A 16,952-nucleotide genomic window follows, 5' to 3' on the forward strand; every position below is an offset into this window, starting at 1 on the left:
ACGACGAGTGTCTCTTCATAGAACGCTTCTGCTTTCTGCTCCGAGCATTTTTATCAAGTTTTTCGCCTTTTTCCGGAGGCGCTGCTCCCTGTCCCAGGGCGACGGACGCGGAGTCTTCCACTGGTCCGCCCAGCCAGAGGTCTGCCATGGCGAGCTCCTCGTTAAATCAGCGCGCCTGGCCAGAACCGATGAGGCCAACGGTGACAGTCACTGCCTAATGGCTGTAGACGCGGAGCCTTCTGCGGCGCTGTCCGGCCAGAGATCACCTTTGGCAAGCTCGTCGCGGAAACGAAGCACCTGTTCGAGCACCAGCGAGGACACGGAACTGTACTCGGCCACTGGGGACGACTCGTCGGATGACAGCTTCGAGACCGTGAGAAGCAGGAAGGCAAAAGAAGAAACATCAAGCCGTCTTCACCAGCGAGGACGTTAACGTCTAAGTCAAGTGAAGAACGCTGGCCGCACACCATCCTATTCATTCCCGAGGACTTCCACCGTCAGCCTTCGAGCAGTAAACAGGCAAGCTCTCTCTATGTACTTTGAGGGGGTTGCACGAACGAATTAAGGATATCCGGGTGAACACCGCGGAAGAATATCTAGCTGTGGACACGACGACTGCCAGCGCCTTAGACAAGCTTCGCAAATATCAGATTGGGAACATTCAAAGTTCGACCTGTCATTCCAATGGACGGTGCCTGCGTGGCGGGAGTAATCTACGACATTTGATTTGGCCATAGCAACTCGGACCTCCCAATTCTTATAAAGCCGGCGAACGAGGGATTTGTCATCGCGAATGTACTTCGCCTCGGAAACACCCGCTGTGTAAAGATAATGTTCAAGGAGAATCTATTCCGTCGCATGTCAAGGTTGGACACTTCCGACATCCTGTCGGCCATTTGTCCCAAAACCACTTCAGTGCCATAACTGCATGAAAATTGGGCACGTCAAGGGTGTATGTACAAACACCACAGTATGCCCCCGATGCGCTGAGCCGCACACTGCAGACGCATGTCGGGCAACAAGTCTGAAGTGCGGAAACTGTGATGGTTCACATGATGCTGCCCTCTAAGGAATGCCCGCGGATTAAGAAGGAAATCGCAATTATCAAACAAATGGTTAGGGACAATCAACCCACAGAGAGGCTGCTGAAAGGGTACGGCGTCGGCGTAGTCGCCGACGGAGGCATGTAAGACAGGGTGTTGCGCATAACCCTTTTCCTTCGAGCACGAATAAAGGAGTAAGCACGAAGCGAAATGAGGTGGAGAAGCTCGCAGCTGCGGATGAATGGGCCTACGCTTCCGCGTACGCAGCCTGCGAAGGAGCCTCCTCCGAGGCCTCCCCGCCCTACACCTTCCACCGAGTCTACTCCTGTTGAGGATGTGTCAAGGGTCGATCGACAGATCATCCCGATGCTGCGATCCCTCGTTGCTGTCATGGCAGACCTACTAAGAAGCCTGGGAACTCCAACCGCTCGAAGCGGGTTACAGGTGTTGGACGCGCTGAGCCCAGTCCTCGCCTCCCTCGCGTAGAGCCATGGCCGGAGATCAACAATCGTTCCGCAAAGAGGTCAGAGAAGCATCAGTCATCCAGTGGAACGCAAGAGGACTTAGATCACGGATTTCTGATTTTCGTCAGTACGTGTTTTCCAACCGTTTCCCCATCATCGTAATATGTGAACCGAAATTATCAAACCCGATCAGGCTATCCGGCTACGAGTCAATCCCGTCCAAAACCAGCAACGAAAGCAGCAAGGTCATTGTGTATATTCGTAGGGAGCTTACATACATCATTCAACTGTGTCGCCTCATGATGAGAACACAATATGTTTGCCTGACTGTGAAGCAGAAAACCCTCACCTTCACATTAGTAGGTGTCTACTTATCTCCCTCAGCCCGTTTTGATCGAAAAAGACTGGATGACATACTTGCGAACATCCCGGATCGTGGATAATACAGGGGACTTCAACGCCCACCACCCAATCTGGGGAAGTTCAAAAGTCAACGCCACGGGCCGGGGACTGGCATCATTTGTGTCGGCTCATGAACTGTCTCTACTTAATGATGGGAGTCCTACATTCTACGAGGATCAACGTACAGCAGCTGCTTGGACTTGACGTTTGTGTCACGTCGCTTCGCCACAAGCGTTAGGTGGTTTTTTAGACATCGAGACACATGGTAGCGACCACATCCCCAGTTATCTCACCATCAAAGGCTTTGCTAATGGCCACCCGCCGAAAACCGTCCGGAGGATCGATCTGTCAGCATTCACAACTAACGTTGAACACGCTTGTGAAAAGGGCTTATCCTCTGGCATTGAGCAAGCGATTAAAGAAGCAGCGCAGAGTGCGATGCGCACGCTGACATGTTCTACAAGGCCCTCAGAAACGGATGTGGAGTTAGAGCGACTCCGTGCGATTCGTCGGCGTGCGGAGCGCAGATATCGACGCACAAAATCCATTCAAGATCTGCGGATAGCTAGGCGCATGCAAAAGAAGATCCAGCGTCGTATGGACAAACTGGAGTTTCAGCGGTGGGCGAAGTTTTGCGAGTCTCTAGACCCTCGCAAACCACTTTCTCAAATATGGCGAACCGTGCGAGGCCTACGCATTTTTCCCGAACAACGTTTTCCGTTTAAAGCCTTGGCCCTTTTCCAACGTAGAAGGGATATCGAGGTAGCGGAAGATTTTTGTAGGAAGATTGCAGGCCCGTCAACTTGCACAGGAGCCCTTACTGCTGATGACACGCCACATTCCCTTGACCCGCACATGGACCTGCCTTTTTCCATGGAAGAGCTGGATGCGGCTCTTGCTTTATGCAATCGATCGTCGTCGCCTGGACCGGATGGCATATCATACCGCCTATTACGCAATCTCGGTGATCGAGCACGAAGCGCTTTGTTGGACGTGTTCAATGAGTCCTGGAGAGACGGAACGGTCCCCAGAGAATGGAAAACAAGCCGTTTGGTTCCACTTCTCAAACCTGGAAAATCACCTCTAGAGCTTACGTCATACCGCCCAATAGCGCTGGCTAGCTGCGTAGGGAAGCTGATGGAGAAAATGATCCTTGCCAGACTCGAGTGGTTCCTAGAACGCTACAGAGTATATCCAGACGCCATGGCCGGTTTTCGTCGTCTTCGTAGCTCCATTGACAATGTCATTGACCTGGTGACCTACGTACAACACCAGAAATGAGTAGACGGCTATCTGTCGCTCTATTTTTAGATGTCAAAGGGGCATATGATAATGTTTCTCACGAAGCCATACTTGACGCCCTCGAGTCGGTTGGTTTGGGTGGACGAGTGTACCGCTGGATCTGTTGCTACCTACATATGAGATCACTGTTTGTGCAAACTGATGATGGGCCGACTTCTGAGCATTACACACACCGTGGCGTTCCTCAAGGTGGTGTATTGAGCCCCACACTATTCAGCCTGGTTCTGATCGGTCTCGTGGAACGCATACCAGATTCCGTGCAGATATCTCTCTATGCAGATGATATTTGTGCTTGGACGTCAGGTGTAACACGCCCTCAGGTACGTGCGAGGCTCCAAAAAGCAGCGAATTCAGTATCGGCGTACCTTAGAGAACAAGGCCTCGAGATTTCTCCTGAGAAATCGGCGCTGGTTGCGTTTCACGCGGAAGGCAATGACGTCATATCCCATCGCCATCGATGGACGCAATGTTTGCTACGCCAGGACGCACAGGTTTTTGGGGGTCACGATCGATCGAAACCTCTGCTGGAGTCCCCATGTGGCCACTCTAAAGAAGCGCCTAACGGCCATCGCACAACTTTTCAAGTTCCTCGGAGGAAAAACGTGGGGCACATCAGTGCACGCGATGCTGCAGCTATACAAAACGCTGTTTCTGGGATACCTGCGGTATAGCTTGCCGGTTCTGACGAACGCTTGCAAAAGCAGTATACGCACGATCGAAAACGCCCAGGGCCAGGCACTCAGAGTTTGTCTTGGATTACCACGCTGCACATCAACAGCCGCAACCATCGCAATTGCCAAAGATCATCCGGCCACGGTGCACATTACATTGGAGGTGCTTAGAGCTCACATTAGGCACCTTGCTCGCGCCCCTGCCCACCATCTTGCTTCGCTTCCAGAAGATCGACCGAGTACCTCCTTCTGTAAGAGAATATTGACTTACCGAGAGTGCCTTCCAACAGCCTACACGCCTCCGGAACGGATTCTAACACCCCCTTGGTGCTTGGACCGACCAAAACTGCTCTTGACAGTGCCGGGGATTCGCAAGAAGGCGGAGCTCTCATCGCCAGCTTTGAAGCAGATGACTCTACTCATGTTGCACGAAGATTACAAAGATCATGTTAAACTTTACACGGATGGCTCGACAACTGTTGGAGGATCTGCAGGAGCTGTGATCTTCCCAGCAAGAGCCGAAAACATACAGTTTCGAACGTCACACAAGACAACATCGACAGCCGTGGAGCTTGCGGCACTCCGCAGCGCACTCCGCAGGATTTATCGAGAAGCGCCACAAAAATGGGGCATTTTTACTGATTCGAAACCAGCTCTGCAGTGTCTTCGAACTGCTCTACGTCGTGGGGCTCAAGACCAATTGGTGCTGGAAATACGACAACTGTACCATCAACTAATAGACGAAGGACATGCTATAACTTTTCAGTGGTTGCCAGGCCACTGCGGCATCATCGGTAACGAGCATGCCGACGATGCAGCTAAGAATGCTCACGAAAATGGCGTGATAGAACCTATCCCACTGTCAAGAAGCGACGCAGCAGCAAAGATTAATACGCTTGCGCATGATGTCGCAAGGTCTATGTGGAACACGCCCGGTTTTCTCCACACCCGTCTTCACCGCCTGGATCCATGCCTACGACTCAGCATTCCATCTGGCCTGCCCCGATCCGAGACGACCCTTCTCTGCCGCATGTGGCTTGGGGTGTCTTTTACGAACGCCTTTGCGTGCCGCATCGGAATGAGAGACAGCGCTGCATGTGAATATTGTGGCAATGACGAAACCATTGAACACATTTTATGTCAGTGCCCTCAATACAGCTCTGAGAGACAATCCCTCGCAGCAGTGTTTGCTCGCCTCGACGACCAGCCGCTCTCTGAGCAGTCAATCTTGGAATGTCGGAACGATCGAGCTTCACGCCAGAAAGCAACGAAGGCGCTGATGAAGTTTCTGCGAGCGACCCGCCTCGTTGAACGATTGTGACACTCCTGTTTGTGTGTGTGCGCGTTTGTGCTTCCCTCCCTCCCTATCCCATCCCTCTCTTTCTAACTTTTCTGTCTCCCCTTACCCCTTCCCCAGTGCAGGGTAGCAAACCAGATATGTTTTCTGGTTAACCTCCCTGCCTTTCCGCATTACATTTTTCTCTCTCTTTCGCTCTTTCGCTCTATCGCTCTTTCAACGGCAAGTCGGTGTTATGGTTCAAATGATAACTTTATTCCCCCCCCCCCCCCCCCCCCCCCATAAACCACACGTTATTTGCTGGTTACCGCTCTTCATGACCTTTTAGAAGAAAACAAAACAGCTCTCATAAGCCGTCCTTCCTTTTTACTGTTTTATTGCCCGGCACTTTTTCCGCAAATTCTTAAAGGGCCCATAAACAGCCTTTGAAATTACAAAAAACGAGCGCGTTTTCTCTTCTGGCGTTTATCGTTTTTTCGGCGCACTTCGTGACGCCAGAAAGTGATTCACGTGACGTCATTAAGGTACAAACTCTCGATTGGTCCATGTACGAGGAATATCAGTTGCGAATTGCCTCGTACCCTGCTTTGTCATGCGGTCGCCCACCCGTTCTTCCTTGTCTCGCACGACTATCATGCGCGATCAACTGATTTCACTTCGTTTTGTAAGCTTTAGACAGCGCAAGCGGAGATATAAGCGGGTACCCAACAAGCGCGCAATTCTGATTGGTTCAACGCTTAGTGCGGACGTTGTACACGGGCTCTATGAAGAAATAAGTGGAGAGGAGTTGATGTCGCGTTTAGTAAGGGTAGTGAAGGCGAGAAAGAACTCACTCTCTCGTCCTTGAACTCGGAGTGGTTTAGGGGCCCTTTAAGAAACATCTCCAGGGTATTGTGAAACCAGTCGTTGAAGTCATACAATTACGTCTCTGCCTATAGACTATGTTACGTAAGGCATATGGGCGCCGCCATGATGGGCTGTTCAACGAATGTTTTCTTATTTTTGTATATCCCCTGACGCGAACTGATAAAGTCAGGAAACGCCGAATGCACCGACCCAACAGTTATCGTGTGTATACGCCCACCGTAACACTGTTCGCTTAGTTGTTCAAGATAAAACACGGCGAGGTTAACAGCCCAGCATGGCGGCACCGAAACCTGTCCGTAAAATAGTCTATAGATGAACGCGACTGAAAATGTTATTAAAATTGGACTCGACGTTTGAGCGATAGCGATGCTCATGCGTGAATAAATATTGTACTCATAATTCACGCATTCGGCATTACATTCGTGTCGAATAGTAGCTTTCCGTATACGCCGACATCTTGGTCGGAGCAGTGGTTGTGCCGGCGGCTCTTAAGTATAAACGGTGACTTCGGTTGAATACAGGTCTCGCAAGATGTCGAGATCAATAAGGCGTCTTCTATTAAATCCAAGAGGGTCTGAGCAACGCTGTCTGCTCATTCTTTGACTACTTCACTGCATGACAACATGAAGTTCTTTTGGTCTTCCCTAATGCCCTCTCTAGCGCTTTTATAAAAGCAAGTTGTGAGATTGTGGCAACAGCGATCTGCACAAATCTGCACAAAGCCAGACCGCTGCACCAAGTCAGCGCTGTGGTGTGTCTTTCTATCTTCTTTTGTCCGTGTAGATTTTTCGCTGTTTCCAAGATGTTCGAGCACTATAACCAACTAGCCCAGCTATCAGTTCTTCTACAGACCGCTTGTTTGCGTTTATAAGCGGCGTATTTGTGTTAGCTCTGCAATCTTTTTAAGCGAGCTGACCAGGTGTACTTAAAGTGATACATTTTGTCGGGTATTACATGTCAAAATCACGATACGATTATGATGCTCATCGTAGTGGGGGAAACTCCCTGAATAATTTCGAACATCCGGGTACTTTAGCGTGCACCCTAATCTAAGTGCACGGGTGTTCTTGCCCGAAGGTCGCAGGTTGAATCCCGGATGCGGGCGTGTTTCGATTTAGGCAAAAGTGTTAGAGGCTCGTGTGCTTAGATTTAGGTGCACATTAAAGAACTCCAGGTGGTCGAAATTTCCAGAACCCCTCCACTACGATGTCCCTCGTAATAATATCGTGGTTTTGAGACGTCAAACCCCAACAGTAAGAATTATTATCACGGGTGTTCGCGCATTCCGTCCCCACTGAAATGCGGCCGCCGCGACCGCGGGAATCGAACCTGCATCCTCGAGCTCAGAAGCGCGACACCGAACCTTAAGCCTTAAGGTTCGGTGTCGAACCTTAAGAAACAGACTGAAAGCGACGCTGTTCTTTGAAGGCCCTAATGTTGCATTGCGTTTGGACTCCTGACAGCAGACTGTTTTTTTTTTTTTTCGCTTGACAGCTAGCGGGGCCGCGACAGTAAACAGGATTCAGCGAGTCGACGAACAAAACAACAAACGATGTCGGCCATCCACCGCAGGTCGTTACGTCTCCACCGGAGAGAACTAGACTGTCTCGTAACACGGTCACCCAGTTCTCACGCAGGTTTGTGCGTTAGCGGCAGGCGTATTTGGCATAGTACGCATCCGGTCGGGGCACGACCGCTCCCCTTTCGTGAGGCTATATCGTCTCATCGCACGCTGCCCACACCGTTCGCTCGTTCATCGCTATCTTTATCGACCCGATTATTTTGCCACGCGCGGCAGCTCTCGTACTGGCTTGCAACAGGTTCTATACACACGACCATCGAATCCTTTTACGCATGCGTGCTTCCTGTTACTATTGAACGTGGATCATGCAACGGCGTTCTCGTACGTGTGCCCTTGCTCGTACTAAATTGCTCGTTTGCTTGTTGAGAGATTATTCAGGCCACGACGTTAGCGCATTAGCAAGGGCATGTGCAGCTTTTGCCTTCGTTTTGTTAGTTCAGTCGCCTGGACGTTCTTTTTTGCTTCTTGCTATATTGGCCCAAGTTGCCGCCTGTTTACTTGGTTCACGCGCCTAAGCTTGCTTAAGCAATCTTTATGTTTGTAACTCCCGTTCTCTTATTCGCTTGAGTTTTGATAGGTAGTCAGCATGTTGCGTTAGAAGTTCACATTCCTTCAGAAAACTGTGACGACACTAGTTTTGTCAGATGCGCCTACATATTTATTGACGCCGACATGCCCGCAGTGTTAGGTTACGTTCGTACCAATAATTAACGCGCAAGTATTGTGGCTGGGTATCGCGATGAATCCCAGGCACGTATTCTAACTTGTAGATTCACACTATGACATGAAGTCTGTAGTTAATAGCACTTTTAGAGCCTAGCGCAACCATTGTTGTCCTTTCCCTTGTATCGCGGAACGTTTTCTTCTTCTGTTCCTTCTTCTTCTTCTTCTTCTTCTTATTATTATTATTATTATTACTATTATTATTATTATTATTATTATTATTATTATTATTATTATTATTATTATTATTATTATTATTATTATTATTATTATTGTTATTATTATTCTAGAGTGCACTGAAATGGAAAACAGGAAAATATACAGAAAGGAAAATATTCCTGTTAACCCAGTTTCAATGGCCGTTAAAAAAAGGCGATGCGTAAATCTGTGAGCTCCATTCACTGTGTCGCACAGGCTCACATAACGAGGCCAATAGACCTTGCAAATTTCAAGAATAGTTCATTTAGTTCACTATTGAAAAGATGCACGTGACAGGAGCACGCATAATAATGGAAATGAACACCAAGTCCAGCTCCACCGAGCCTTTCCAGCCCTCCCAGCGAGCCTCTACATCCTCCGTGCCGTATGTTCTTTACTGAATAGATGTTATTGTCTTTAAGCCATTATCCATCTCATGTGGAACTGTCAATTCTGCTTGGATCACTGAACAAATTAGCAGTGTTAGTCTCGCTCAAACCTGGCGAGGGAGGCCACCTGGAAACGCAGAGGGCCAATGACATCTCCTCTGTCGCCGAACATAGTTCTGGAGTTAGCCACGAGTCGGGAAGGTGCGGCGTCCGACACAAGAGATGTCGCGGCGCTCACAACCACTAAACAAGGTGCATTGACAAAGCTGGGGACCGTTGCAACTAAGAAGTATCTACATTACCATGCCATGTCACTTGTTGCATAACCCTGACACGCAGAAGATTATAAGGTGGCCTTTGACGAAGGGGCCGAGGTCGCCCCATCGAAAAATTTAACAAATCTGTTCAGAACGGTTTGGCTGATTCATTCCTTTTTAAGCAGAGGGACTGAACGATCTGTCGTCCTGGTTTTCACCTGCGTTCCGTGAATACGAGTGACGCCTCTATAGCATCACGTGTCACGTTACGTGCGCTACATTCACCGTTTCCGTAGTGCGACGAAGGACTTCCAGCGCGGAAGCACGTGGTGCGATAGCTAAAGCGAAAGAGGCGATGCTGGTTGTTCTTAGATGCAGATTTGAAAGAAGTGAAACGCAATATAAAAGTACCTTCACATGTCCGACCAACAGATGCATTAGAAACAGCGAACCTGTATATAAATATGTCCTCGTATTCTTTTTTAAAAATAGTTGTTGGGGTTTAACGTCCCAAAAAGCACGATGTAATTAAGAGACGCCGTAGTGGAGGGCCCTGGGAATTTCGACCACCTGGGGTTCTTTAATTTGCACCTAAATCTAAGCACACGGGCCTCAAGCATTTTCGCCTCCATCAAAAATGCGGCCGCTGCGGCCGGGATTCGATCACGTGACCTTCGGGTCAGCACTTGAGCGCCATAACCGCTAGACCACCGTTGCGGGTGTCCTCATATTCTTTCTCAGAAGTATTATGGTTCTGCTTGCTGGATGTTTGTTCTTGGTGAAGATACGTTACCTGAGCCATGGAAAAAAGAAAGAGAAAGCTTGCGTATCAGTAGCGGTAAGAGCTGACGTCAGACTCCTACTTTCCCTCCCACGTGGAAGCGGTAAAACTCGGCATGAGCAACAAAAATTATATTCCTGAAAAATAAAGAAAAAAGAAAACACGACCAAAGAAGTTCTATATTTATATCAGGGGCATACGTATGCAATAAAATTCAATACGAATCTTTCTCCGTGAGGCTCACTAAATAATAGCTAAAAATAAAAAAAAAATATTTACGAAAGAAAGACAGAACCTCGCACCGATAACTAGAAAGTTATACGGCTGAAAGCCTAGCATGGTGGTTAGGATTTGCCTTTCTGTACCTTAGGAGACGTAGTAACAACTAAAGCATATTCCTGCATACCAGGACTCAAATGACGGTCTTGAACAGGAGAGCAGAAATAGAAGAATAGTGTACCTTATGTACAAAGCAGAATACGGGCAAATCGTCCGCAGAAAACATCGGTGAGCGGCCGGGGCGGAGGGAGGGGAGAGATAGCAACGATGATCGAGTGATTAAGTCGAGGGAATCCCGCTCAAGAGAACACCGATAAACGAGATTGCGTGGCCGCCGCGACGGAAGGAAGGAAGAAAGAAAGCCCCAGGGGGGCTTGTAGTTGTAGAGGATGGCGTCCGGGTCACGGGGCGGTGTTTCGTTCACGCACGCACGTGAGGTCACACAAACGCAATCACGTGGGTCTCACGCACGTACGTGCCTAGGTGCACTGCGTGCACAAACACAGGTGCTCGGGGCAGGCTCATCGACAGGAGCGCGCGGCATCGAGGAAACGGCGTGCGTTTTCGGCCCCGGCAGACGAGGCGGCGGGGAGAGAAGGAAACGCGCCGCCCTTGACCTTGCCTCCCGGCGGTGCCGTTAGCCGCAAGTGGGACGAGATGCTTCCCAAAGTCAGGGCCACCGGTCGTCGGCTCCGAGTGACCCACATAGCTCCCCCCTCTCTCTCCTTCTTAAGTTCTCCGGCGGAATGGAGACCGGCCGCCGGAGGTTGGGGGGCATCGAGTCGATGCGTTCTCGAGGGTACACTTTATTGCACACTCGAAGAGGCCTCTTTTCTTTTATTGGCATACTAAATCTGGCAACGTGTCGTTACAGTTGGTGATACTGGCGACCTAGAACATTTCCGTTTTGACTACGCCCGCGGTTCGACGAAGAAAGAAAAGCGATGGTCCACAGTCTGCAAAGGAGTGGTCTTATGCGTTGGACCTTCTCAAGATGTCCCATTAACCGAAGGGTCCGCGTCATTTGGGAGGAGAGTTGAACGAATGCTGAAGATTTTGGCCGACCAACGCAAAAAAATAAGAACGAAGATATGAGGCAGGAAGGAAGGCAGGAAGGAACTATCCCTGCGTTCTTGCTTGCCTTGTACTATCCTCGTTTTATGCGCTACACCAGCGAGATGTTCAACCAGTGTCAATTCGCTCAAGTGTAAATTTTTTTTCTGCGACTGTCGATCGCTTTCGCGCGAAAGAAGGGGATAGTGAACGCCTGGCGACAAACCGCTATCAACTCATAACAGCTTAAGGCGGAACAGTTGCCGGCTGTGCGTGCCAGGCATCATCACCAAAACGGCTTGTGGACTAATGACGAAGTCGCTCAACTTCCCATTATGAATGGCAGGCAAACCCCGGCTGCTGTAACATCCCCAGCACCACCACATGAGCTTGGATGTTCGGTGATACGCGTAAGCACGCACAACAACGCGCGCGCCTCTCACACGCATGGAGAAGGAACCCCCGGAAGACCAAGCATCCACAGAACGCCGCAAACTGAACTTTCTTTGGCGAAGCTTGGGAAGCTCCGGCCTTGCAAATTACATAAGACATTGATTTGCTTTATTCCATTCACGGCCCACATGTTATGCCTCAGGACCGGCAATGTAAGGCTACTGAGTGCGCTTCTGATATGCATAATGAAACAATAAATCGCGACATAAAACACCTGCACATAATGCCGCCGAAGATCAAAGTGCGCCTTGCTTTCCCGATGGCCGAGCACACGATATTACACATATTATATTTGTTTCATATAATCCCCAAGAAGAAGTGGGTGTACTGTTATACAAATCCACAAGGACAGTTCAGGGGTAGATGGACACTTTGACCACTGGGCTTGTCTTTGTCTGACATAAATGAGCATAAAGGCCTTAACTGTATTTGAATGCATCTAAGTAACGTGACACAAGGGCGTAGTAAACACGTGTCGTTCTCCGCTTTGCAAGCATCTCTCCTCATCACTGTTCCTCTCAACTCCGACACCGCCTTGGCGCTCATGCCATATCTGCGTCGACTTCTCGCAGTATTCACCCGCTTGAACTACAGCGACTGCATTTCGCGATAGCTTCTGAATGTTGGAGTGCACAAGTGCTACAGGGCATTAAAGTTGTGACTAGTGCTGTGCATTATCACTGCACAAGAGTGCAGGTTTCATGAAGTGAAAGTAAGGGAAATTATAGGTATGGAATATTACGCAGTTCTACAGCAAGGTGATTAACTGCTTCACGAAAGCTTAGTATCCCACAAATATCAAGATTCGCGTTGGATCTGTATAAGGGTATTTAACATTTTACAACGCTGACCACGTAGCATAACTACATGCCTAGGTGAAAGCGTGTGGGCTCTCTTCAGATAAGAATAAAAACATTGGCATACGAATATTATTAATCAATCAATTTCATTATTACTGTATGTTCTCATGTTTTTCATGTTTTCCGTTCATAAACCATGACAGTGAAGTTAAATTCGCCGTTCGATTCGCTACTCTCAGCTCAAGGCACAGGCGCGAAGAGGAAAAGAAGCGGTGTGAAATATCAATCAGGGTTTTCTTTCGCCTTCTATGTTTTTTTAAAGACTTCATCTATGGCATCTTCCACCTACTTTCATTAATTTGGTATGATGATGGTGTCTACCATACTTTCGCATCAAATTCAATTACCGTATTTACTTGCGTACTACGAGCACTAACTACTCGCTGATGCTGGCTAATATTGCTGTCCGCTGGTATAGCCGCATTAATGTTCTTCATTAATCATTATATATCAACCGAATGATTGAGTTGGCAGCAACTTGCCCAAAGGCGAAAGCCTTAAGTGTCTCGTGTGCTTGAGAGTGACAAGCCAGGAGAGTGAAGTGGTACAAAAACCCACGTGACCTTCTCCGAGCGAGCGGCTTGTGGAGAAGGAAGGGGTTGTTGTGACGTCATCATGACGTCAGATTTTCGCCGAAATCTGTGGCGTCCCCATCGCGGCATCGCATGACGTTGTTGGTGACTTCATCACGCGACGTCGCATGATGACGTCATCACGTGAAGCCGTCGCTTGGTCAAAGATTGGCCGAACTCGGAGGCAGTCGAACACCACGTGAGGTGCAGAGCTTCAGGTGGGGAATGAGGGGAGGAACAATGCAATCGGCTTAGAACCTCAAGGTAATTCAATACGTGTCTATCTCATACTGCACCTCCTTATGTCATGCACGAAGTATGGTCCCCGATTGCATTACCAAGTGCGCGGAAGGCTTTCGCCTTCAAATGTTACCCGGAGTATAACATGCTGCCGAACTTTTCTGTCATCGAAAGCACTGCCACAATGTTTCTTTGCTTTCTTCACTCACCGCGTACATCTCTGTTCGCAGTTCCTGTCCGAAAACAACGACCGTCCGACACAGACTAACTCCGTCCACGTCTCCATCCAGAGCGACGGGCCGTCGTCTTTACACCACCGCCCACGTTCCTGCCTCAAGTCTCGTCTGTGCCTGAAGCCTGTCGCTCGCGCTGTCGCACTGAATGTGCCGTGCGTCTTCTCTGCCGATTGCTCATTCCACCCCGTGATGCGTTCTGCGCAGCGGCAAACTGGTTTTGCCGTGATTGCCAATGTGTCTGTCTCCTTTTATTCCAATATTCGAACTTTTCATTGTTTACTTCTGTTTGCTTGCTTATCGCTCTGTCAAAAGAGCTCTTGCGTGCGACTGGCTCAACGCTGGTACTCTTATCTCGTCTCGTTGCAACGTGCTATACACAGCTCACGTTAAGCACGTTATCCTGAAGCCACAGGAATCGCATTAATACAGAAGCAACGACACCTTCAGGGGCATGTTCCAGTTCATACTCACTTTCGTGTCGCCGTACGCGATTTCTCACAATCTTTACTTGTCGAGCTCTTCTTTGCTACGACTCTTGTGTGTTTAGTAATTATCATGTAGCTGTAGCTTGTGTTTTAAAAAAGGTGAACAAAAAAAAAAAGCAGCAGTGCGCATTATTTATTGGTGTTTTTTTGCCTTTTATGTTCGCATATTTTGTGTGTGTATAAGTGTTCGAACTGTGTGTTGTTTGTTGTTGTTTGGAATTTTTTTGTAGCAATTAAAATGAAACCTGTAGTGAGTGGGTGGTGGATTTGTGGCTGCGACAGCGCGCAAAGCCATCGTTGTGCTTGTTTTTTTGTGGGGTAATAATAATAATATCTGGGGTTTAACGTCCCAAAACCACGATTTGATTATGAGAGACGCCGTTTTTTTGTGGGGTGAAGAGTCACAAAGTATTTAGTTTCAACCAAACTAAAGCGTCTCCCAATAAAATTCAGCTGTGTGTCTTGTCTCTTAAGGTACACGGTTAGTAAGGCGTAAAGACAGCTGACGTGACGAAGAACGGAATTTGACAAAGAAGGCAACAATACACAACAGGAAGTCTTAATCACCGCCAGTATCATCGTGCAAGTTTAATCATTACACTGTGCAGCGGCCGCCTTGCCGATTCAAATCAAAATGAATGCCCTTTTTCCCCCGTTTAATGCCTGAACGTTCTTTGACTATAAATCTCCAGAAAGAATAGCGTGTGAGACAGTGTAACAGCGTCACAATCGGCGCATAAGGAAAGTGCATCACTGCAGTCGTCGCAACAGGTAATTACATCATACAGATGATGAAAAAAAAAGGGGCCGGACTGCAAAGCTGCACCAACAAGTAACGATGTGATAAAGTTAGCACAAGTAACCATACAATACGGTCGGAAGGTATACGTCAGTACAGATGTCGCAGCAAGGAACCGTACCACACAGGCTAGTGTCGCCTAATGTTGGTTAACGCTAAATGATAATTGCTAAATTATAGCTAATATCGGCTATTGTATGCTAATCTTGGCCAGTGCTGCAATTGTTTGGGTAAATGCTGGAACAAATAATGCGTACCCACTTTGTGACATTTCCCCAGTAGGGTGCTTCATCTTTATTTTTTCACTCACGGAAACATCCCAGACGAAACTCTGGGTACGCTTAGAATTGATGACGTATTTCACGAATTACACATATGGGTTTCAAGCATTAAAGGGGCCCTGAACCACCCTTTGTGCTTGATGAAAAAACACGTACAATGGAAAGCAGACTCTGCTGTGAACACCTCAGCCAAATCTTACAGTCCTGCGCGGCAAGGAGAGTTTACAAGCGGAGCGCGAAGGTGTCACTTTCTCAAGCACCCTCTCTTCATACAGAGGCTCGCCCTCACTTTCTCTGAAGCTGCCGGCAGCTGTTGTATGGCGTCATAAAGCATATTGGTGCTATTGGCAAATAGCTCAGACATAAACCAACAGCGGGGTTTGGATCACATGCGCTTCTTTCGACGGGGCGCCGCGCTCTATAGTGTGCTAAAATTGCACAGTAGAAGCACTACCACGCACCGGAATCACACGTGGAGAGAACGATCGCGTTTCATGACGCGCGCTGGCGTAGCTTCCTTACCCTTTTGTCATTCCTTCTTGTGTAGCTTCCAGTGCGCTCGTCGTGACGAAAGCAGACAGAAATCGCTTAAAGCGCACAAATTCCTGTAACTCCGCTCGTTCCAGACGGACGTGCAAAACTTGCGGCGATCGATCCGTGAGGCAATTAACTCCGATACTGAGGTCAGTCGATGACCACGTGGAAAAGTGATTCAGGGCCCCTTTAACGACTGCTCTAACGTCGGTCGGTAATTCTAGCCAAAAGGCTGACTGAGAAAATGTAGCTTCTAAGCCTGACTTGTGCCATCGTGACAACCGCGCACTGATAGAGAGAGAGAGAGAAAGGTTAAGGGAAAAGCAGGGAGGTTAAGCAGAAGTTTTTTTGCTACCCTGCACTGGGGAAGGGGTAAGGGGGGATATAAAGATAAGGAAGGAAAAAAGAGTAAAAAAGAAGAAATAGAAACGCACACACACTCAAGCACGGGAGCATCATACAAGAAGACGTTGATGTTATGAACTATTCTCGCATACAGCCCAACCAAACGTGCACCCTAGCGTCCGGAGGACTAGCCGGCGAGCCGCCATTTTGTTCTAGGCTGCGAAAATGCACACGTCTGCCCTTTGTGGACATTTCATGTCTCAGCTCATGGGTTCCAAGGTGGCTAGATCACGCCGCTACAATGCACAATAAGCCACATTGACTGCATTGCGTTGTGTTTTACTGGTAAAAGAACCAGGACAAGAGAGCCAGGTTATTGCTACAAGGGCGACAGACGACGGGAATCGCGCCGGTAAGGTGTTTTCGGCGTGTCCCAGTTTCCATCATCAACGAAAATCGTCCAGCTGCGGCGCTAGTGGATGGCTGCAGTGAACAGGAATGACTGCGGCAACAGTCAGAATGTACCGAGGTGAGATGAAGGAGCTTCTGAGGCAATAGAAGAGTGTTAGTGCCGGGGACCCCAAGCCGCTTGAGTACGCACGCTCTTGCGTTCGTTTGTACTCCCAGCCACAGCAATGGATAATACAAAGGAACGCAAGGGCTTACGTACGCAAGCCACTTTGGGGCTCCGGCACTAAAACTCTCTAATTGCGCACTGCTGGTAGCAAAGCACGTGTCGGTCGATGTGCGCCTCCTTGGTGAAACACCAGGTTCCGCGAAATCTGAAGCAAAGCGTACACCAGGAACAAATGATCGCGCATTACAAGTTGGAAAGCTTA

The 16,952-nt window shown here is 48.7% G+C and overlaps 1 protein-coding gene across 2 annotated transcripts in view; it reads left to right on the plus strand.

Annotated features, from left to right (window-relative positions):
* LOC119386883 (uncharacterized) overlaps positions 1–13,829 on the plus strand; it is a 33,003-nt gene extending 19,174 nt beyond the window's left edge. Inside the window, exon 3 of one of the 2 annotated variants that reach the window (XM_049413289.1) lies at positions 13,664–13,829. The gene's annotated coding sequence lies outside the window, so the exon portion shown is untranslated. The remainder of the gene's footprint in view (positions 1–13,663) is intronic. The other variant, XM_049413291.1, reaches the window with a different exon arrangement.
* The last annotated feature ends 3,123 nt before the right edge of the window (positions 13,830–16,952 follow it).

This window comes from Rhipicephalus sanguineus, chromosome 3 (genome assembly GCF_013339695.2).
Source record: "Rhipicephalus sanguineus isolate Rsan-2018 chromosome 3, BIME_Rsan_1.4, whole genome shotgun sequence".
Taxonomy (NCBI): domain Eukaryota; kingdom Metazoa; phylum Arthropoda; class Arachnida; order Ixodida; family Ixodidae; genus Rhipicephalus; species Rhipicephalus sanguineus.